The 24,582-nt window shown below is 39.7% G+C and overlaps 1 protein-coding gene across 1 annotated transcript in view; it reads right to left on the reverse strand.

The window, feature by feature from the left end:
* LOC124873382 (inactive N-acetylated-alpha-linked acidic dipeptidase-like protein 2) overlaps window positions 1–20,716 on the reverse strand; it is a 677,436-nt gene extending 656,720 nt beyond the window's left edge. Inside the window, exon 1 of the mRNA XM_047373999.1 lies at window positions 20,381–20,716. The gene's annotated coding sequence lies outside the window, so the exon portion shown is untranslated. The remainder of the gene's footprint in view (window positions 1–20,380) is intronic.
* Between the last annotated feature and the right edge of the window lie 3,866 nt (window positions 20,717–24,582).

The raw sequence follows: 24,582 nt of genomic DNA on the forward strand, positions 1-24,582 counted from the left end.
CCTGAATGTTGTTATGTAACTCAATGTGAATAAAATTTGCAAAGCAAGATATACATTTCTTACAAGGAAACACTGAACAGTAAGGATGTCCCGGTGTTTTTCTGAGTAACTACAGTTGCACACCTATTTTGAGATTTAGTCATCCGACATTGTTAAAGTGTTAATAATTAATGACAAGTTGGAACTATTACTGATAAAAGTGGTTTACATCCTGACTGTCTTCTCTCTGTCAGGGCAGGCTGTCATACATGACTCTGTGCTGGCACACAGACAAGTGTTCAGTGTGTGCAGACTCAGCTTCTTCTCCTTTGAAGTGTAATTACACTATTCATCTGAGACACTCAGCACACACCAAGGATCATGTCAAACACATTCAGACACTTGCAAGCAGTGCTGTTTCCTCCAAACAAAAGAACACAACGACACTGACTACCTAGTCTGAAAAAGATTCCTGGAAATGTTCTGATCACTTCACTTAGTGAGTTTCTTATTGATGTTGAAACTAATACCAGGGGAGACCAATGAAAATAAGCTTTAGCAAGAATTTTCCTTTCTTCTACTTTATAGCGTTGTCTTGCAATAATGTCTTGCAAATTTAAAAGCTGTCAGAAATCTCAAATGTGACTGGTGAACAGTCTACTGTATATATATATATATTAGGGACAGTAAATATGCCTCCAGATTGTTTGACTAAACACATGTCTAGCAGTTACCTTATGTGTTGTGATTACTTCATGATTTTTTTGAGTGATCTACGTAATCTGATTGCGTTTGTATAGCTGTAGTCATGTGGTATTACTAACATGATAGATTGATGACGGCATTTTTCGAGCCTTCTTTACAGGGGGATAATTTTCTCTGCCTCAGTCAGATGGATTGAAACACCAACTGGCCTGACAATACATCATTGCAGAAATACCTTTACCAGGTCTGCATTGGGCACATTTTAGATTTAAACCATCTTTCACTATTAAGTTGTCACAATTCTACTGGATCCAAAATCTTGTCAGAATGCATCATGTGCAAAGATCCCTGTTCTTGGTATCTGGGGAAAAAATATCAGTTTCTCAAAGAAGTGAACAATAACAGAACTACAGTGTCATATTTAAACTGTTTGAGGTTAAGACTTTGAACAGCTGCTGGTGGTGTTGACCTTCAACTAAAACAGATTTTATCAGGCTTGACATTTGTCACAAGTCTATTTCTAATGGCAGCCTAAACAAATATAATAGTTCTTAATTCAAGTTTGTTTATTCCTTTGAGATATTTTATTCTGAATTCATTTGACAGAGCTTTGAATTTTAAATCTCCAGTACAAAACAGTGTCTTATGGTAAATGGACTGAACTTATATAGTGCTTTTCCAGTCATGCAGACCACTCAAAGCACTTCACACTAGAGCCACATTCACCCAATCACACTCACTAACGCTCATCGTAGATTGGTGGGAACTTGAGGTTAAGTGCCTTTGAAAATAGGAGGAAGCTGCCCAGGAGGAAGCTGGAATTAAACCCACAACCTTCTGATTGCAAGACCACTACTCTTCCTACTGAGCCACAGTCACCTCCAATTATGGAACATTTGTGTTTCTATTGTCAAGGATCAAAGCTATTTGCAGACATGCATTCTTCAGAACTTAAGTCTGGTGTCTCTCCATATACAGGGGCTTCACTCTGACTAGTCTGACTTGTCTAATTGTACAAAAAGGCTACTAGTGCCGCTTTTAACCAAAATTATTTAGTAAAAAATGGTACATTTAACAAAACAATTCTCCCAAAAAGGAAAACTGAAGTTTTAAATGTTATGCAATTATTTTTTTAAGCGGTCTGCCATAGAAGTAAGAAAGCTGAAGTGTAAAGACACCACAAAATTGTTAAAAATGTTTAAATAAAAAAGTCTTGCTGTTACTTTTTTTTTAAATGTAATGTAACACAGCATCTACAAAAACGTTTTGATAAAACAAAGTAAGAAAACATTCACTTAATGGTTGTGAGTGGAGCAGCAGCTGGTCTGCAAAGCAGTTTTAAAACCTGTGGAAAGGGTTGTTACTCTGGCCACATTTGTGCATCAATCCCTCGATGATATGCGTGTGGATGGCTATGATATCTGCAATGTGGCTGTTGTGCCCCACTTCAGTGAACTTGCCAATAAAGCATTTAAAGCCATGCAGGATTTGAAATCAAAATGCCTCTATCAAATATGACAAGTGTCCTATCAGTGCAACACAGCAGTTTAGGAAGCCGCTTCGGCACCATGCTCAGTCAGCAGAACCATGTCAGTTCACTGCACAAACATAACAATGCCATGGCTACAGTCACAGTCTGCAACAGCAAGAGCCAAACATGTCATCCAATCCCTCCAGCCACAAACACTGCTACATTCATCATTGGCATCGGCAGCATTCCACATGAGACCTAAAATAATTAGAACCGGTTATTAGACTAGCAACTGAGCAGTATATGCAGACTGATGCTGTAGTCAGTACCACAGGGGGTCTCATACTGAAACCACGTCATACCACACCTAGGCCTCCTGATCTGTTGGATCATTCCTGTTTTTGGATCAGGAAATTCCAAACAGAAAATCATTAATTAGCAAAGATAGTTTAGAAAAACAACTTGACATATGTGCAACAAAAATTGAAGAGGAACGAAAATATATATAACCTTACTGCTTTATTGGAGCATATTATGTCTTAAATCGTTCTGTTTCTCTCTAAAAATAAGAAAAACATTTATCTGTTTATTTGATTCTTTTGTGTTCATTTCTTTCTAATGGCCTTTTTACACTGTGCGATTTCATCAATCCTTTAAGACTGTCCCATGACACACTACACAACGTGCATCTAATGAACTTTGGCATGAGATCAAGTTTGATGTGTGAACATTGTATGATACTCATTACTACTAAATCGGTCACAACGTATTGCAATAAGCAGCCATATCAACGTATTCCATCCATATGTACCACCAGAGACAAACAATATGAAGAACGCAGCCCTTATGGGTGTGGCATTTATGTGCATCGAAATAAATCTGAAGAAAAGGAGGACGAGAACATGGATGCGGTCGTGGCTGGAAAAAAGGGCCATCTCAGGATGTCAGATTTACATAGAGTTGGAGATATGAATTTATTACTCATTTGTTAGCAGCCAGCATCTATAAAGATTGCTTCAATGATTTATCAATTGATGTATGACATGATATGATGTTGACACTGTTTGCTGTTGTTTTTTCCACATGCTTCTCTCCTGTGCATCATACAAAGTCCTGCAAATAGACATGCATCTTCTCTACTGGATCCTTTACGTGGCACATCTCACTAGCAACAGCTGCATTTCTGTTGGTTGATTAGTATACATAGGTCAAAGCAGCTGTTACACTGTAAGATAGTCATTCTAAATATCTGACAGTGTTAGATATTTATCACAGGTTATCTTCGGGGGGATTATCTCACAGTGTGATGTAACACTGCAAATTTAGTGCCATATCCAAAGATTTTTCCAAGGTTTTCCTAAAATCGTCATCTTTAGTCTGTGACAGCACAAAATCGCACAGGGCATGCTGGCCATCATACCCTTTACTTTGGTGTCAGAATCCTTTCAGAATTTTTAGACTTCTTTGAGAATTAAACCCAGCCTTTACCAGCTGGAGGCTCGGAGTTTGAATCTTGCAGCAGGTTGTCCCCCATCATGCAGCTATAGAATGCAACATTAAGCTTACTTCTTCTCTGAATTTTATGTTCTTTACCAAACTATTCTTTGCTGTTTTTGGCATTTTTAGGTTCCTGTGTGAATCTAAAGTAAAGATCAATTTGCATTATTTCAGGTTCTAGATAAATCTTCTTGTTGACTTATGCTGCTATTGTTCAGGTTTCTAGACCTGAAGTCCAAAAACTATGCAAAGTTTTATGTTTAATTAGAAATTGATCCTGCCTGTCATTTTGGCATGCCTTTTATGCAGAACTTCTGGTTATGTTAAAGTAAATTTCTGCTTTTACTTTTTATTTTTACCAAACCTGAATAATAAAACAAAATATGTGTTTGGAACACTAAGAATTACAGCAAGAAAAGCCTTTACAACTAAATGGCGTCAGATAGATGTCCAAAGTAAAACATTGGTATAAAATTGTCTATAACAATTTTGTCATAGAAAATTACATTTTCATTCAGACTACAAAAGGGAAAATCTGGAAGAGATGCAAAAGCAATAACAAGGGAAGATGATTTGCTTTTGTTGTTTAAGTTCAATAACTAGCAGAGGCTTTAACTGTTTCTGGTCTGTATATGAAAATAAGACTTATTTAAACCCCACTGTGACTTTAAGAGCTTGATTGGTAAATGCCAGATGTGAGTAATAATAAAAAAATTGCTTAAAAAATAAAATACAATAGAATACTCATTAGCAAAATATAACATGGTAGTTTTAAAAATACAAACAGCCTTAACAACACACAAATAATAGTTTTTCTTTTCCTTTGAATACCAACAATAGATTCTTGATCAGAGATATACATCTGAGGCAACTTATATTTTTTTTTCCAAAGTAATGGTTAATACCCATTTTACTTTGTACTATTTATCCTAAACACAGTTTTTTTTTTCTTTTTTTTTTTATACTGAGACCATATCAGCCACCCTTAAACCGAGTCTCCATTTGTTTGCTAGCTGTAACCACAGCTATAGTTATCAGTGCCTAGCTGGTTGAACACATATTACTTTGCCAAGGAGAGCATATTATACATTATTAATGTTTTTCAAACTTAATGCACATTGCCCAGATGGTTTACTGCAGATTTTGACAAGTGGCTCCTTTTGCGACACTTTTGAATGATAAATTCTGGGGAAAACACCCATCCAAAATGACAAATACGTCATACACAGACATTAATTTCCTAAAGTAATTCAAAATTTCTGCTTCTACGTAACACACTCCTTAGCTTTAACATTCATATTGAGACATGCTTCTTCACAGTGCCCAGCAGGGCTCACTCCGGAACCAGAAGTGTGTTCTGGCCACAGCTCAATTTGTCCGCTAACTAAAGGTCATGCCGAGTGTGTTTTGCCAATGAGTCAGTACTTCAGAGTTCATTTACTGCCTTTTACCTCTTCTCCACAGCTCACACTGAGTCAGCATTTTACAAGCAGCTGGAGAAAAGCAGCAAAAGGCAATTGATGGTTCTATCATACTGACAATATATCAAGAAGCTTAAATGTATGTTTGTAACTTTTTAAACAGCCAAGGTATAAGGTTTACTGCATCATAAAGTCCAAACTGTTTTTGATTAACTGAGCACCTGTATACGAAGGTGTCAAAAGAAGATTTATGATCTAAGTCCTTTTGAAGTAAAAAAATAAAAATATTTCTAAGGTTATATATGCCTTCTGCTTATGTTAGTGCTGTATGCTGCTTTTAGCTCCTTGAGGACATATAACCTTACTGCGTGTTTTGAACATTATTATTACATAAACCGTTTTACTTTACTGTTTTTGCAATTTTTGTCTTGTTTCTGCAGCACTAGATAATGTTATCAAACTACAAAAATGGCCGAATGGGTTAAAGTGCAACGCTTTTTGACCTGGAGTGGCGGGGGGTGTGAAGTGCCTCAGTAATGTTTAAAGAAACCACACCAAAACGAGTTGCTCTCAGAACAAGCGTTAAAGAGGAGCCTGTGGAGCTACAATAACAAGGAATTGATCAAAGAATTGCAGTTCCATTTTAAATATATCACAACTGATTTAAATGTGAAAAGAAAGGATTCAAAAGCATATAATGTCCCTTATAGGTTTACATATTTATACTTAATGTCTGTATGCTGTGAGGGCGTGAAACCAAACTCATATTCCTTGTTTGTGTGCACAATTTTGACCAATAAAGCTGATTCTGACTAGAACTGTCAAAGAATCAATTGGACTCCCTAAATGTGTTTTCAGTTCTGTGTAACTCTTTTAAGTGGAACAAGCCATGACTCAAAATCAATTACTTTTCCCAAAACAGCTCTCTTTATTGTGTCTTCAGTTGTGGAACATTTAGTATACAAACCATAGAGGGGAGTAATTTTGACCACATACAAATGATTTAAAATTTTATATGCTTAGCTGTACCATTGCTGTTTCTATAGCAAGTTTTGGTTGTTGGATAAAATAACATAGAATTATGAATTGCATATGATGCATAGTACAGATTTTACTGATTTTGCAGGATTATTTATGTTCCTTTTCTGAACACATGGTAGGGTAGTTATAAGGCCTGATGCATTACACTTAGCTGTAAATCATATTCTATTTCATAAATATTCTGGAATAACAAACAAAAGCAACAGAATGAATGGTAAATGGGTCTTTGTACCACTCTAATGCATAAATGTACAGCATCTGTTAGCAAAATAAGAAAACACCCAGTGTAAGGCCAGCTGTGGTTCTCACTGAGCCCACAAGAGGATCCGCCATTAGGAGTGGACAACCTTTCTCACAGTCCATTACCGAAGACGCTCCTTTGTGGTTTTCCTCCAGTTCCTCTGATTCCGCAGCCTCTGGATTGGGTCCCTGTTCCTCCTGCACCCCATCCCACCCATGCTCTCATGTTGTGGAATAGTATATAATTAATTAAAGCATCACCAAAAGCTTTTAAAACTACATATTTCAACTGAGGTAAAAACAATTTAAATATCAGCTTCTATGTTGAGTTCATATATTTGTACACCCGACTTGCGAGCATTCAGGGCTTCACCAGTCATGGACCTCACTGCACGTCACTGAATTGAGATCAAAAATAGCCCAGGAAATATCAAATATTAGTGTATGTGCATTGTATAGGGTATTATTATATCTCGCACCCACTCTTCCTTTTGCGCTGAAACGCCCAGTACTGCATATGTATTGAGGAAAACGTGTTATTTTTTGTACTTCTGATCTCATTGCACATGTAAATATATCACGTTGCGTGTGTTTTTGCGGATGCTGTCCAGACAGAGGCACAAACAAAACATTTGTGCCTCTGTCTGTCTCTAGTCAACTAGAGCGCCAGAGAGGGAGAGAGAGAGATCTGTCACTGCTTCTCAGCACAATTGGGTCCATCCTGTGTGAATATCTGGTGGAACCAGATCGAGCCGGGCAGGACCGTAAAGTGCCCCCCCCCCCCCCCTCAATGTTCCTCAGTGGCTTATAAAATAGCATTTCCATGAACAACAAAGACATTTTTTGACACTGGAGTTCTTTCAACCAAGCAGAGATCTATATTTAGCTTTTCTCTGCTTCGACTAGACATTAGCTTTAAAAATGATCTTTTGTAGTAATTACAGTTACCTACTAAATGTAAGATATTGACTGGCCATAACGTCTTAGTAGAACTCCATTTCAAAACATATGTTACAACTATGTTAACCTTTACCCAAAGAAAATCTATTCATGTTGTTAAAATGCAAAAAGGAAAAAATAATTACACTTAAATGTTATATGTAACCTATATCGGGATGTTGACAAAATAAACCGTGGGAAAAAATATATATTTTCTTGTTCACTAATTTATCTGTGATCTGTTTCTATGTTCTTCTTTAACGTCCTTTTAATAGGAATGATGTTAAAACTACGTTAAAGAGCATTTCAAAGACAACGTCTCTTGTTATAAGTTCCCCAACAGAAAGCTTCTTTGTAAGGGAGTTATAAGATCTTAATCTGGAGACTTAACCCTCCATTCTGTTCATGGTCAGTTTGACCCCATTCCATTTTCTAAGTAAATATTTGACATATTTTTTTGGGCATCATATTTAGTGACTTTTCCTAATTTAACGAGGGCATATGGGTAAACATAAAATTGACATAGTAATATTTTGTCAATGTCCTGTACAATTTCTACATTTCTGTGTTCTTTGGTGTCAATTTGACCCCAGGCTATTTCAGCTGTATAAAACATATGAGAAATATCAATATTTTACACACATATGTTTTGGGTCACTATAACTTGACATTGTCTAAACTTGAGAGCATGCATCCTACATAACAATAACTGTTTTCTTGAAGATATTGATACTTCATACAACTTAGGGATGGAGATAACATATAAAAGTTTCTGAACCATCTCTTTTGGTACTCTGTGTGCTCTCCCTTTCTACTCTCTGCTGAACTGAAATGACTTCCAAGAAAAGGTTTTCTGTAAATGAGGTGTTGTCACAACTCTTTGACCACAAAGGTGACAGAGGATAATGCGTCTGAGCCAGAGGATAACATTGAGAAGGACCCCTGATAATGAGGCATCCTCCTCTCATGAGAATGACACCCTCAGTGTTGACCCTGCTGTACTCGTTCAACTTACAGCAAACCCCCACCCCCTTCCAAAAAATGGAAAATTATTGTGGTCCGCCTTCCTTCTTCAAAAAAAGGTTAGGCTTAGTGCTGCCAATGTCATCAAAATGGTTCCAGACCCCACAAGATATGCTGTCAGCTATGTTCAAGGCATTAAATCAGCATTTGAGCTGTTTATAACCCATCAAGTGAAAAGAGTATACTTGACATGACAAATTTAGATGGTGGGTGTGTGTATGGGGATAGTTGGAACGAAGTGGATGGAACTCACAAGCCTACATTGGGTTACTCATTTTGGCAGGAGTCAAAAGGCAAAGCAACAGCATGTGTTTGGTCTGCTGACACTGGAAGGGCAATATTTCCAGCAACCATGTCTGTAAATACATTCCATGTTTTCTTGCTTGTAATGCGCTTTGATGACAGAGAAACAAGGTAGTGTTGGATGGGCTGTTCGGGTGTAGGTAATTGGTCTTAAGCCCAACCCCCAGTACTAGGAGGAGAATTTAACTTTTGTTTTCTTCTACTTTCTTTATTGCAAGTTCCATTAGTTAAACATAAATATATGTGGTATCCACAGAAATATAATCTTGAACAGTTAAAAACAGTTAAAACAAAAGGCAGTTGAATCAGTAAATAAACAAATTCCACAAAATGATGTCACCGCAAAACTCAGTCTCAGCTGTTCAACACACACAACCAGCATGTCTGCTGAAAGCAGAGAGCTCACAGATTCCAAAAAATACATTTTGTCTCAATCCACCCAGGTTTTACCCAACCAGCAGCAAAGAAAGGCCAGAATTATCACTCCTATCTAGAAAACCTAACTATTAACATAAAAAATGTTTAGAAGTATGTCACTTCTCAGAAAAATTCAGTTAGATTTGCACGTTATTTTAAGCTCAAACTTCAAAACCACTGGGTTTAAGAGGTTAAAGGCCTATTTGAGTAGCCAACAACCAAACAAAGTACCTAACACATGAATTTGAAGAACAATTTTAATTTGGATCATTTTTGGAGGTTTAAAACCTGGGTTCAAACTGATAAAAGATAAAGAGGTTGGCCATAGATAGTAAATTTGAAGGTAATAGTAGGGATATGCAAAGAATGTTACTTATAAGTAAATATCAAGTTTTGTCTTTTGAAAAATAAAAGACTTTTTTTAAAACCACTAACTGTCCCTGTGTTCTATTGTACATTGATGAGATACAACAAAAATATAAGTATCAACAACTTCACATAAATACTATTATCTATTAAGGCATTAAAAGAAAACAAAAATTCCCAGGAGTTTTGGACTTCAAACACATACACACACAGACACACAGATCCACACAGCCTTGAGGTATTAGCTTGCCTTTGTACAGAGAAGAGCGGTGAGAGACATTCTTATCAATGCTTGAAGATAATATAGAAGATGGGATGTTTTTCTCCCACAGTGCATGCAGATAACAAAGAAAGTGCTGGACTCTGTAAGATATCAAGCCACTGAGCAGCCTCCCATCAACTTCATGCTGCCCACCCTCTTCTCTACCTGACACCCACCCTTTCTTTCCCTCTGTTCCCCTTTGTTGTTTGAAAGACACATCAGATTGTGTTGCAGAGGAGAAAGCCACCAGAAGACAGGTGATACCATGTCTGCTTTCAGCTAAAGAATGTCAGATGATATTAAGAACAGGGGGTGGGGGCAACAGAGTAAAAAGAGTGTGCCACATCAAAGAGCTTCAGGTACAAATCAGTGTCAGAATCCAATACATTTTCATATAATACTTGTAGAGAATAAGCATTTCAACATAGTTTTGCAGAAAAACTACATGGAACAAAGTGAGACACCACATTGAAAACAACTATAAAAGTGCTTATAAGATTGTGTGGATATATGTGTTTTTAACTCAACAAAAATCATCATGGCTATGAAATTATCAATGCAATAATCTCATAGGCCAGACTACAAGTACCACTTTATTCTTATACCTCGTGCCTGTACAGCTGCGCACCTACGTCTCCATATATAATCTAGTTCTTAGTATTGCGTAGTGCCCCTTTAACACCAAAGGCAACTTGAAGTCTTCTCTAGTAGCTATGAAAGAGGCACGTTTTTTTCTCAGACAGTATGCTATCCATTTTTTGGCAAAAAACTTTCAGTTCCTTTAAGGTTTTGAGTTGTTTTGCATGAACTGAAAAGTGACTCAGTTATATTGAAATCAGGAGACTGAGACGGCCACAACAGAACTTTCCACAGTGCCTCCTTATTGGGCATCTTCAAACAGCTTGAATATTTGTGAGTTGTTCTTTGCATCTTAAACCATTTTCCTGGACTTTGTGGCTGACTTTTCTGCGAGGATAATTGATTCTGTAGAAACCTGGCTTGGTTTCTACAGAATTCCTTATTTTCAACCTTATTGCATTTCCAATTTCTTGTATATGTTTTTATACCATGTTCCTGTTTTATAAAGTCAAACTACCTTCTCTCTCAAACCCTTTGATAATTTATTTTGCCTTCCCAGAATCCAGCAACATCATTGCAGGTCTGTATGAAACATGCAAGGGTCCCTAGAAAATCACAGATCTTATACGAACACACTAATTACAAGTGAGATCATGGAGAATGGTTGACCTTCTGAAGCCATGCTATCATGCCAGAACCTCCAGGTTATGTATATCAGGGTCATTTGTTTAGATTCATTGTGTGATTACAATTTGATTCATCAGCCCTAACCATAAATGACAGCAGTTTTGTTTTTATGTAACATTTACATTGTCTGAACAGTGGTAAAAAAAAAATTTGGAAGGGTATGTACAGCTCTATTTTACAAATACCAGAAGATGTTTCAATTGTTCATAAAAGGTTCATGAACGAAAAAAAAAAAATTGTAGCTCAGTTTGGGAAGTGTGTATTGTTCATGTCAGTGCATGCACAACAAAAAGTCTTGCAACATTAACCTAGTGAATGGACAAAGAGCAGGAGTCATGTCTGCCAGGGTAATAGTGGCTGACCTGATAGAAAGATCAGGATTAGATATTAGATATTTTTTTATTTTCTTAAAAACTGCCCCATTATATTTCACACCTCTGTCCAGAGATGAGAAGTAAGATCTAGCAGCTGGCTGTAAGCTTCTTTCTTTTTTTTTACCAAGACAAGAATCTTAATGCCCCCAGATCTGTGCTTACTAAACATACTGAGAGTATCTTGTAACTGACCAGCCTCTATACATGAGTTTTTTGACAATCTATACATTTTTCATTATTATCCTCCTGGAAAATTTGTTTTAGCACTCCAAATCAGCTTAAAACAGGTGTGTCAATCTTAGCTGTGGTTTGTATGTCCTTTATGCAAAATTACAACACAGATGTAAGCACTGGTAAAATGGTACCGTTGTTTGTTGAAGTTGTAGTTGGACCAGAGCTTCGAGGATACATACATACATACATACAGACATACATACAGACAGACAGACAGACAGACAGACAGACAGACAGACAGACAGACAGACAGATTTGGAGTTTACATAACTTATAGAAGGCCACCATTATAAACTGTATATAAATAATGGTAAGGGCATTTTGCCAGATGATACTGATTCGTCAAGTGCAGTTTGTTACTCCATATATCAAAGTGCAAATATCCCATATAATATGGCAAAGGCCTTTAGTTTCCTTGCTTAGTCTGACTTCAACCTAAAATACTGCACATGGACCACATTTGGCATTGGCGCAAAAATATAAACTGTATTTCTGATGGTTATTCAATTCAAAAATATGTTATTATGCATGTGTGTGCATATGGGTTACACTGCCCATTGAGTGGGAAAAAGATCAGTGACAATGACCATGGTCATTGGCTTGAAAACACACATCTTGTCAGGCCATGGAGCTGTGTGCTGGTTTTTCTTGCTGCGTGAGTGTTGTTTCTCCATTCCTCTACCAGGGTGTGACAGGTAGGTGCAGCCGCACAGCTGCACTGCATCAATGAGGAGCTTCTTAACTAGCTGAGACCTTTGAGAGAAGTGTTGGATTGTTTACTCTGCTGAGTGGTAATCAGACCAGCAAACCCTGCTCTGTGTTTGCCTCTGTGCTAACCTGCCTGTATTAATCCCTACTTTGTTCCGCCCTGAAGGTTGCTGTCAACAAGACCCAGCTCTGGTTAAAAAGTCACTGAATTGGCCAACCCATTAGAAGTGTCAGCCATCCTAGGCAGCCCATTAAACAGGGTCCTTATGGAAACCCATCCACTCCGTTTTATTGCCTCCGGTAACCATCAAGAACACATTTTTATGGGGAAGACAAAAAATTAAGAGGCCCAAATCGTTAGGTCACCTTTTGACTTAAAATCCACAATCCTCATTTAAATTGGTCTGACTCACACATTGGGTCATGGAGGGAGCATTGCCACGTGTCCTGTCTTCATTCTGCTATCCCTCAAGATTCTGTTCAGCCCAACTCCTTAAAGTCCCAGCTCGATCTGTCCGCCCATATACCATGACCTTAAAATGGGCTTTAGCAAAGACCGGGCCCTGTCTCTGGCACCCCATCGTCCATACGATTTAGGCATTGATTTGTTGGTGCTGTTCTTGATTTGCGTCGTGGTGCGCTACTACCCTCTGGTCGCCTTTGTTGCAACTTTTCTGAAGCCGAACAAGAAACTATGGAGAGTTATATCAACAACTCTCTCAAAGTCAGCATTATCAGGCCATCTTCTTTCCCAGTCGGTGGAGGTTTCTTCTTTGTAAAGAAAAAAGACAACTCCTATTGACCCTGCATAGATTACCAAGGATTAAATCAGATCACTATTAAAAACAAGTACCCATTACCACTTCTGGCCTCCGCTCAGAAAAAGGGGAAAGGCGCCACCATCTTCACCAAACTTGATCTCTGTAACACTTACCATTTGGTCAGAATCAGAGAAGGGGACGAGTGGAAAATGGCGTTGAAAATCCCACTGGGGCATTTTGAATATTTGGTCATGCCTTTTGGTTTGAAAAATGCACCTGCAGTATTCCAGTCCCAGGTGAACGACGTATTAAGAGACTTCAGAAATCTGTGTGTTTCTTTACCTGAATGACATTCTCATTTTCTCAAAGGATCTGGAGTCCCACACCAACCAAGTCAAAAAAGTCCTACAGACGTTACTGGAGAATCAGCTGTTCGTCAATGCAGAGAAATGTGAGTTTCACGTATCCACAATAATGTTTTTGACCTTTATCTTAGAGGGTGGACAGGTGAAGGCAGGCCCCAGCAAGATCCAAGCAATAGTTGACTGGCCTAAACCCAACTCCAGGAAGAAGCTTCAAAGACTCCTGGGCTTCATTAATTTCTACCGCGGGTTCGTCAGAAACTTTTGTCTCCTGGCTTCCCCCTTAACAGCTCTCATATCTACGAAGGTTCCCTTTCATTGGACCCCAGATACAAAAGAGGCATTCCTGAGCCTCAAAGAAAGGTTCTCTTCAGCACCATCTTAGTGCACTCTGACCCCAAACTCCAGTTTGTTTTGGAGATGGATGCCTCCAATACCTGAGTTGGTGCTGTTCTCTCCCCGTAACTGCTCACTCTACTCTTTCCAAGCCCATTGGTCCCTGTTCTTCTCCATCTTTAACTTCACCATTACCTACAGGTACCAAGAATATCAAACCTGATTCACTTTCACGCCTGTTCTCCCCCGATGACAATGATCCCAAGCCTGAGGCAATTGTTCCACAGACCCGTGTCGTCGGTTCCCTCACTTGGGGAATTGAGGAACATGTCAGCAGAGCTCAAGCTAACAAGCCTGATCCTGGGGGAGGACCCCCTAATTGTCTCTACGTTCTGTCAGCCACCAGATCACAAGTCATACATTGGGCCCATGCTTCCTGTTTTTCTGGTCACCCTGGTTCTAGCCATACCATTGCCTTTATCCGAAGATACTTCTGGTGGCCCAATCTCAATTGACATGTAGTCGAATACATCAACTCATGTCCCATGTGCACCCGCAATAAAAATTTCCATCTAGCTCCAGCCGGTCTCCTCCAACCACTTTCCATCCCCAGCCAACCCTGGTCCCACATTGCACTTGATTTTGTCACCGGTCTGCCTCCATGTCACCACAAAACAGGTATTCTTATTGATCACTTCTCCAAGGCCTGTCACCTCATCGCCCTTACCAAACTGCTCTCTGCTGCCGTCACCGCAAAGATACTCCTCAACCATGTCTTCAGAATTCACAGACTACCTATAAAAATCATTTCTGACAAAGGCCCACAATTTGTATCAAAAGTATGGAAAGATTTCTGTTCAGTTCGTGGAGCTCAACCCAAACTCTCTTCTGGCTGTCATCATCAGAGCAACGGACAATGTGAATGACTCAATCAAGGGATGGAGAACACTCTAAGATGCCTCTGCATACCTCTGCAGAACTTGGAGTGAGAATCTCATTTGGGCCGAATATGCCCATAATTCTCATGCTTCCACTGCTACTGTTCTGTCACCGTTCGGGGCATCACTTGGCTATCCACTCTCACTCCTCCCATCCTCCTGTCCAGAACCCATCCTGCCGTCAGTCCATTTTAACCAGTTCAAAAGATCCTGGAACCTCACCAAGGCTGAACTACAACAATTGTCACTTACCACTGAACTCCATGCTGATTTGAGGAGGAGACCCGCCCCGAACTACATCCCAGGTTAAGAGGTATGGCTCTCTTCTAAAACCTTCCCCCCTGAAGGGCTACTCCCGCAAACTTGCCCCAAGGTTCCTGGGCCACTTCAAAGTTGACCGAATCATCAGTCCGTCATCCGTCCGTCTCAAGATTCCCTCTCACCTCAGAGTCCATCCTATTTTTCATGTCTCCCAAATTAAACCAGTTCTACCCAGTCCATTGTGTTGTTTCTCCTTTCCTCGAGCAGTGTGTGACAGGTAAGTGCAGCCGCACAGCTGCACTGCATCAAGAGCAGTCAATGAGGAGCTTCCTAAGCAGCTAAGACCTTGAAGGAGATGTTGGATTGTTTACTCTGCTGAGTGGTAATTAGACCAGCAAACCCTGCTCTGTGTTTGCCTCTGTGTTAACCTGCCTTTACTAATCCCTGCTCTGTTCCTCCCTGAAGGTTGCTGTCAACAAGACCCTGTTCTGGATAAATCATCCGTGGATCTGGCTTTTACCCTGCTGGTCGTCAGCAACCCACTTCCTGGAGAACCCGCTTTGGTTCAGCCTCCTGCTGAATGGTAAATACTTCAGTCAATTTACCTCAGTCCAAGGGCCATTCTGGATCCACAAGATCAAATTGCAAGATTACTCCTCACTTCACCTGCCCTGCCTGTCCACCCTCCAACACTATTAACCATCTGGAGGAAATCGCTCGCACAGCAAGCTTGACTGTCCGCCTCAGTCTCCTTGGCTTGCTCACTTCTCCTCAGAACCAACACACTCATCTACAAGTAAGCCTGGAACTCTTACCTTTAACAATAAGAACCACCTGCCTGATAGTAACCACTCTCTTTCTCCTGGTGAGCCGATCCCTGAAACCCGCTGGCTACGGAATCCTGACACTGCCCAAAAACACAATTTCAAAAAACTGGTTTAAACCTGCTCTGTCTCTCTGGTATGCTGCTCTAGAGTCCCATGGTTCAGAACCCATCATGAAACATCTAAGATGAAGAATAGCAGAATCAATAATGCGAAAAAAGTCAGCAAAAACTTTGGAGAAACGTAATCATAAAGATATATGGGAGATAGAGTCAGAAAGAAGGATACACATTAGGGAAAAACAAATTTGCAATATTTTGGTAAACTGTAAAGTGGTCAAACTATAAGAAAACTCTAACAAATAGTTCATAAAACAATGTTTTCAGTAATGTTGGAATGTCTGTGCATAGTTGACAAAAGTAAGATGCTCACCTGTCAATCAAAAACATTAACACATTCCGCAAACTAAAATTTTGTGTGTCATCATGGAGGGCCCAAAGGCAGGCAGGAGGCAGGCAATATGTTGCTAGAGATTCCATTTAGTTAACTGAAGAAAACAAACTTTCCACAAATGATGCAGAGTGATAAACAACAAGGAACTAAGATGGAATGTGAGGTAGGTGGATCTGACAGTAGCTAAGCTAAGTGCAAAATGTCTTGATCAGGTTGAAAAGGTTTTGGATTAAAAAACTAAATACATTCAAATACACTATTTTTACTGGAGCAAGGTCAAATAATCTGATTATGACATGTATTTACATGCACCACTCCTCATTCAGAATGGAAGCACATGCGCAGAATTGTCAAATTTCCCAAAACCAACTACAGAAGAAGTTGTACTTCTGCCTGTACTGAAGAAAAACAGCAAACATGGAATTCTGTTGGTTTTGAGTGTTCTGATCGCCTAGAATGGACAAGCGCCAGGTTGAGGAGTTATTGCTTTCCATAATTAGGTTACAGGCTCGGCAACACATGCTAATACTGTTCCTGCATTACAGGATGAGAGAGCGGGAGAAAATTAACATCACAAGTTTTGTGCTGCCTTCAAGCATAGCGCTGCTGCACTATACTTCTTATAAACCAAAAACCAATGGGTGAATGTCTCACGCTGACATACGTCACACATGCGCAGTCAGGTCAGTTTGCCCCAATCAGAATGACATGATCGGAAGAAGTGTTTACATGGACGTGGTTCGTATTTAGGGATGGCATAAACGGTCCCTCTCATTCGGAATACAGCCTCTTTCCTGTTGAGCTGAATTAAATCAGAAACGTCCGATTGGCGTGTTTACATGACATATTTTTATTTTGGCCCTTTTTTCAAATATTTATGTTCATGTAAACAGGCCTAGTGACTGCAAGCAAACTAGGAGTATAAAGACTTAGAAGGGTGGTTATTAGCATGGAAAACAGGTCACTCTGATTAACTCTTGGAATGCAGCTATAAGGGGACCTAGAAGATGAGAAATGAGGAAAGAGACTTTTGAAATTACAGAATAACCACATGGATTTAGTCAAAAACAAAATATGGCCAAAATAGTCTATTAAATATAAAGCTCAACAAAAATCACTAAACCACACCCAAAGGAAACACTTGGATAGAAAACAAATGACTTTATAAAACATAAAAACACTAAAATCTACCGAAATACAAAATCTACCCAAGAATTAAAAAATGACAAAACTCAAAGCCAAGTTCTTCAGATGATGACTTTAAACTATTTTTTTTGTGTCATAAATGTGTGGTCATAGTAGATCATTGGTTTCATATTTGAAGTTATAATATTTATTTATATTTTTATTTAATCGCCTTCAAAAATTGGTATGGTGGTGTAAATACTAAAAGTTACAACTCACATGTTTAGACCTCCAACACCAACATGTACGGTATATTGCAATACCTCTCATGATATTGTTGTCTCCTGATTTGTTGTTTTCCGCTTTACATTTGTTATTAATGAGCTATGAGGATGGGATTGTTTGATGAAACATATATTTGGAAGCAAACTGATTTAACTTTCTCAAAGTCAGAGTAATGCCTAAGAGCTCATTAAGAACCCAAATCCTTTTGAGCTGTTTTAACTTATCAGCCAGTTCAATATCCACATAGTTAATTTGTGTTCTAACAAACATGCAAGTTATGAAAGATTGTTTGGGTGTTCTTTTGTGTTTTCATTATTTCCTTGTTTATTTTATTAAAGGTCTTGCCATATCAGGTTTCTATTTTTGCCATTAAGATTTTGCCATTCATTAATTCATGTGTCTTTAGTTTCTTAGTTTATTCTTGTGTTCTTTCCATCATGCATGTGGATGTATTTCTTTTAGATCATAATTAGTAATCCCCCTTTGGTTGGTAGTTTCTCTGTATCTTAGTTCAGCTCCCTTCGTGTTAATTAGTCTCCCTCCCTTTCCTGCTTTTATCCTGCCACAACTGTTCCTTATTTCCTGTGATTATATCATTTGGTTTCTCTGTCATTTTCACCTTTGCCTCAGTATTTAACCTGCTGGTTTTTCATTGTTCATTGCTGGATTTTTTCAGTTTCATGGCCAATTTCTCTGTCTGTACTCCAAGTCCTGTTTGTTCAAGACCTTTCTGTTTTATTATTAAAATTCATCATCATGCTCATTCCAAGTTCCTTTCTGCATTCTCGTCTGCAACTCACTACGTACAAAACATGACAGACCTGACAAACACTAGATATTTTATTTTTTTTACCATGAAGTAAAGGCAGGATATCTTTTAGACTTTGTAGAGGACAATTAAGCAGTACGAACAGAAAATGACACCCTCTTCAAGTTGTCTCAAGCTTATACTACTTGAGCTGGCCACATCCTGAAGTAATGTACACTCACATTATTGAAACTAGCATAATAAAAACAGCAAGTGATTAGATTACTGTAGGCCCTAACAAATCACTGAATATACTGCCCTGTCAACCCTACTTACTAATTTGGCTCTGTTACTCCTTCCCTTGGTGACTCAGAGGCATACATTTTTTTCTTAAATTGTCTCCTGAAAGGGCTCTGTGACATCACATACCAATATAACGTGAACATCTCTGGGGTTGATGTTAGAGGAAAATGGACAGACGGGTTTTAGATGACAAAAAGTCAACAGCAGTTTTATTATTGAATTACTGAAACCAAGGTATGCAAAAAATTATCTCTGAAAGTACAAGACATCAAACTTTGAAGCAAATGGACAACAGCAGCAGAAGACCACACTGGGTACCACTCATATATGCTAAGAATGATAGACTGAGCTGGATGACTTACCTATCCTAAATAACACATGCTTGACACCATCTGAGTGTTTGCCCAGTTTTTGTCTTGTTTTTGAATCATGAACACTGACTTTACCTGAGGCAAGTAAAGCCTGCATGGACAATGTCGTCTATGTGTCGCTCTTGGGGTAATTTTGCCAGATTTTTAAAAGCTCAACACTATCCATGTTTCCTCCATATGGGATTATGGTTGTCACAGTGGTTTTCACAAGTCCCAAAGTCTTAGACAAGGCTCTGTAACCCTTTTCAGACATGTCAATTATTTCGTTGCACATCTATTGTTGAAGTTCATCTATTGTTGAAGCTCTGTTTCACCATATTCCAAAGGTTCCTTACTGGAATGACATTATGCACTTCTCTTGAGATTATTTAACTTTCTTCATTTTGTCAGACAAGTCCTATTTAAGTGTTTTCTTAATTTTAGCGATCTGGCAGTGATCAGGCCTGAGTGAGGCTTGTAATACTGTACCAAAAAACTGGGTCATAGTTAATTAACAACTTCCCTTGATAAATAAAATCCTCATTTGAAAACTGCTTTTTGGGTTTACTCAGGTTATCATATTTTGATATTAAAATTAGGTTAATGATGTAAAACTGTGTGACAATATGTAACAAAAAGCAACAACAGAAAAAAAATCATAGGGTATCAAATACTTTTTCACGGCACTGTTAGCCTAACCCAACTTTAATCATGATGATCCTTTCTTCTTCATTTGTGTTTATTTAATGAATAAGTCTTTAATGTACAAAGCAGTCCCAATCCTTTCTCCAAGGACCAACAGAGAGAGGGATACAGCACTTACTGTTGCCCGCTGCCACAACACCTGTTCAAAGCCATCCACAGCTCTGTGCCGGCACCTGTGGTGTGTACAAAATACCCATGACAAACACAAGGCAAAACCACAGCAGGCAGGTAACACTGTACTGCAGGTTTGTTTTCTTTCCTATGGTTAAAGGAATTTACAGACTACAAGAGGTCGCCAGGCAAGAACACACATCACAGTATGATGGAACGGGCCTGGTTTAATGAGTTGCCAGGAAATCAGCTCATCTATAGCTCTCTGGCACTCAGGAAACAAAATTCAACTGTGATAGGTTTCTTGATTCTAATATTGGTGAACACAATATATGTGGTTATTTTGAATTTGCTGTCATTGTGTTGACTGGACCTCCAGAGAAGCAAAGACCCAATCTGACCTCATTGAGCGTTCTACAACAGGATACCCAGTAGCAAATGCACAAAAATGAGAGAAGAAAAAACTACACACCTAAACAATACATTATCGAGGATTATCAGGAGTTTTCATGCAAATTCATCCATCCAGGTCAAACCTTCAAGCTGTAACCAAGCCTAGTCTGTACATTTACCTTGTAAAAGCTGAGCTGGTTGAACACCCAGGTGGTTGCCTCAGTCTTTGTGAGTGTGTCTGTGAAAAGAGGGGGCAGCAGAGGATAAATGCTGTCCTATTAGCTTCTCTTCTCTACTGCTGCCACTGCCTGCATTTCTCAGGCAACAATTCCACAGCAAACAGGGAGAGCTGCCTCCTTTTTACCTGACACAATGCCTGCCTACAAAGTAAACTGGTTACTTGTGAGACTGCTTATCCAATCCTTTACCTTTGGCTTGTTTACCTATCTGCAGTAGCTACTTGTCGTCAGAGCTCACCTTAACACCTGTCAGTGTAGCCTGGTTGTAATTTAGTTGAGCTGTCTACTTGTAAGCTGCTAGCTTTTCTCTCTCCCTCTCTCTCCCTTTCTTTCTTTGTGTGTGTGCGCTGACATTAGAATAGTCCTTCCTCCTTTCTTACCTGCACTCACCTAACCTGTTTGACAGTGTTGCTTGCACGTTGTGGTGGTGATTAACACGGATCTGCTCATTCATGCAGGAATTTGAACAGGTAACGGTGACCTAATTAAGGAACACAAAGAAAGAAAGTGTTCCTGCTTTCAAATGTATGGTTTTACATAAAAGATACATGAATGATAAAAGTATTTTCTCCACTTTTTTTACACACAGATTCTATACAGTCACTATCCATTTAACACAAGTTAAATAAAGAAGACTGTTGTTGCTTTCATAAGATTTAAGAGAAAATATAGCCACCATATATTGGTGATTAAATGCAGAAAATGAGCTGGTCATCAGTAAGTTTGGTTACCTCTATAAAAGCAGATGTTTTGGCAATTTGCAGCTCTGGGGCATGTCCATGAGTTTAAACATAGTGCCGAGTCAGAAAGACAGCGGAAAGAAACAACTGCTGCTCAAGGTTGATCTTTCAGGTAAATCTGGGAATGGTTAATAAGGCAATTTCTAAAGTATGCATAGTCCATCATTTTGTAGTGAGAAAGTATATTAATCTTCCCAAGAGTGAACATCCTAAAAACATGCACCCCAACATCAGACCGAACAATGCCATGACAAACTGCAACTAACCAAAGAGCTCCATGACAATATTCTACATGCCTCTGCATATTAAATGTCCATGACAGGACAGTAAAAAAAACAAAAACAATGACCAAATATGGCAAAAAATCAATGGAGGAAAATGCCTCTTTTCTCTAAGAAGAATTTGGTAAGACCTAAGTGAGCAAAGTTACATTTAAATGAACAAGACCTCTAGAACAAGTGGAGAAGTGGGCCAAAATTGCTCCGGAACAATTTAAGACTCTGATAGGGTCATACAGAAGATCGAAAGCAGAGTAAGTGCTGCTAAAGGTGAGACCACATGTTTTTATTTGTTTAATAGCTAATGAAGTAGATTCTATCCAGTGTTTGTGTTCACTTGAACTTAGATTTCAATGATTTTAGAATCTGGTAAAAACCAGATACATTTTTTGTTCTGATACATAAAACCTAGAACTGAAGGGATGTATCATAGTTTAACCATTTATATGAAAAACAATTGAGATCATTTACTTTTTGATAGACAAATAAACACATTGGTGTAAACAAAATCGAGCACAAATGACAGGATTTGCAAACTAGTATAAAAAAGATGATTCCTCATGGGGGTGGCATGGTAATTACATCACACAGTCTCTGGAAATCCATGACGTCAATCTCCTGTTTCACCATATCCCAAAGGTTCCTTACTGGAATGAGATTTGGTAAATACATAGATCATAGCCATATAGTGAACTCATTATCATGTTCAAGAAACCAGTTTGAGATCTAGCCTGTTTGACACAGTTCATTATCCTGCTGGAGGTAGATGTCAGAACATGGCCATTCTCTTATCCACCTCATCCCAACCTACAAACAGAAACTAAGAGCTTCCAAACCCAAGGTTTACACTGTTAAGAAGTGGACTGAGGAATCAAAGCAGATGCTACAGGCCTGCTTTGAATGCACAGACTGGACTGTTTTTGTAACCTCAGCCACTAACCTAAACCAACTAACTGATGTGGTGACATCATACATCAGTTTCTGTGAGGACATGTGTGTGCAGACCAAGACCTTCTGCACCTTTGGGAATAACAAGCCATGGTTTACTCCACACCTCAGGAATCTGCGCAGGGAAAAGGAAGAAGCTCACAGCAGTGGAGATTGGGCGCGGTACAGGCAGACCAGGAACAGACTTACAAAGGAGATCAAAGCAGCCAAGAGAAGTTACACTGAGAAGCTTAAGAACAGCCTTTCTACTGGTGACACTTCAGCTGTATGGACCGGTCTGAGAAACCTGACTACCTATAGGAGACCCCCCACCCATCCTGAACAGAGTCGTCTCCTGGCCAACTGTCTGAATGGCTTCTACTGCAGACATGACAAGAAGCCATTCACACCTCAAATCATCCCCTCCACATCCCATTCAGGAACAAGTTCTTCCGACAAAGCTACCAACACCCTACCTTCAGATCCTCTGCCTGCACTAAAGATCTCCGAGGAAGATGTAAATAGGCTCTTTCAGCGCATGAAAACAAAGAAAGCTGGATGACCTGATAACGTCTCCACATCATGCCAGAAAGCCTGTGCAAATCAACTCGCTCCGATCTTCACAAGGATCTTCAACAAGTCATTGGAGAAATGTGAGGTCCCCTCCTGCCTCAAACAATCCACCATCATCCCGGTGCCCAAGAAACCCACCATCCTAGGATTAAATGACTACAGGCCTGTAGCCCTGACGTCTGTGGTCATGAAATCCTTTGAGCGGCTGGTGTTGAAGCACCTGAAAGACATCACAGGCCCCCTGCTGGACCCCCTGCAATTTGCTTACAGAGCAAACAGGTCGGCAGATGATGCTGTTAACTTAGGTCTACACTTCATCCTGCAACACCTCGACCACCCAGGGACATACGCCAGGATCCTGTTTGTAGACTTCAGCTCGGCCTTCAACACCATCATACCAGACATCCTCCACCAGAAGCTCACCCAGCCTCCACCTGTCAGTGGATCAACAGCTTCCTGATGGACCAACAGCAGCAGGTGAAACTGGGTAGCATCTTCTCCCGATCCAGATCAATAAGTACTGGTGCCCCCAGGGGTGTGCTCTATCCCCACTCCTCTTCTCCCTGTACACAAACGACTGCACCTCATCGGACTCGTCCGTGAAACTCCTTAAGTTTGCAGACAACACCACTGTAATTGGACTGATCCAGGACGGTGACGGTGAGTCTGCATACAGACAGCAGGTGGATCGGCTGGTACACTGGTGCAGTCAGAACTACCTTGAACTCAACCCACTCAAGACTGTGGAAATGGTGGTGGACTTTCGGAGAACACAACCCCCATACACCCCCCTCACCATCCTCAACAACACTGTATCGGCCGTGGACCACTTCAGGTTCTTAGGAACCACCATCTCTGAGCACCTGAGATGGTCTTCACACATAGACACTGTTCGAAAGAAGGCCCAGCAGAGACTGTACTTCCTGAGGCAACTCAAGAAGTTCAACCTTCCACAGGAGCTGCTGGTCATCTTCTACACTGCCATCATTCAGTCTGTCCTGTCTTCATCCATCTCAGTGTGGTTTGGTTCATCCACAAAACAGGACAGGTGCAGACTGCAACGAATAATCAGGAATGTAGTGAAAATATTCAGGGCTGACCTTCCATCCAGGACTTATACAGGTCTAGGGTCAGGAAAAGAGCTGCTAAAATCTCTGCAGACACCACACACCCTGCACCACCCAGGGACTGTTCAGAGCTTTACCTTCAGGCCGCCAATACAGAGCACTGTTCACTAAAACCAGCCGCCACAGAGACAATTTCTTCCCCCAGGATGTTTCTCTGTTGAACATTCAATAGAGTACAAAAGAACAGCATACAGATGTTGCAAACATTTCAATGTATTCCAATGTAAACCAATAGACCTGTTTGGGCGATGACAAAGATGAATATTCAGTTTGGAGAAAATCGGACTATGTATGTGTAAATCAGAGCCAAACGTAAGGCCATGGCGTGACGTCAGATTTTGGTCTCACCTTCCAGCCAAACCTCTCAGTACTGGAGAACAACTTAGCCATTCATGTTATCTGTCTCTGTGGACAGTTTCAAGTTGATTAGGTGAAAGGAATCAAATATGGAGCATCCTAAGTGAAACTTTATAATTCCGGTTCCCAGGGGGTGGGGC

Source organism: Girardinichthys multiradiatus, chromosome 9 (genome assembly GCF_021462225.1).
Source record: "Girardinichthys multiradiatus isolate DD_20200921_A chromosome 9, DD_fGirMul_XY1, whole genome shotgun sequence".
NCBI classification, from domain to species: domain Eukaryota; kingdom Metazoa; phylum Chordata; class Actinopteri; order Cyprinodontiformes; family Goodeidae; genus Girardinichthys; species Girardinichthys multiradiatus.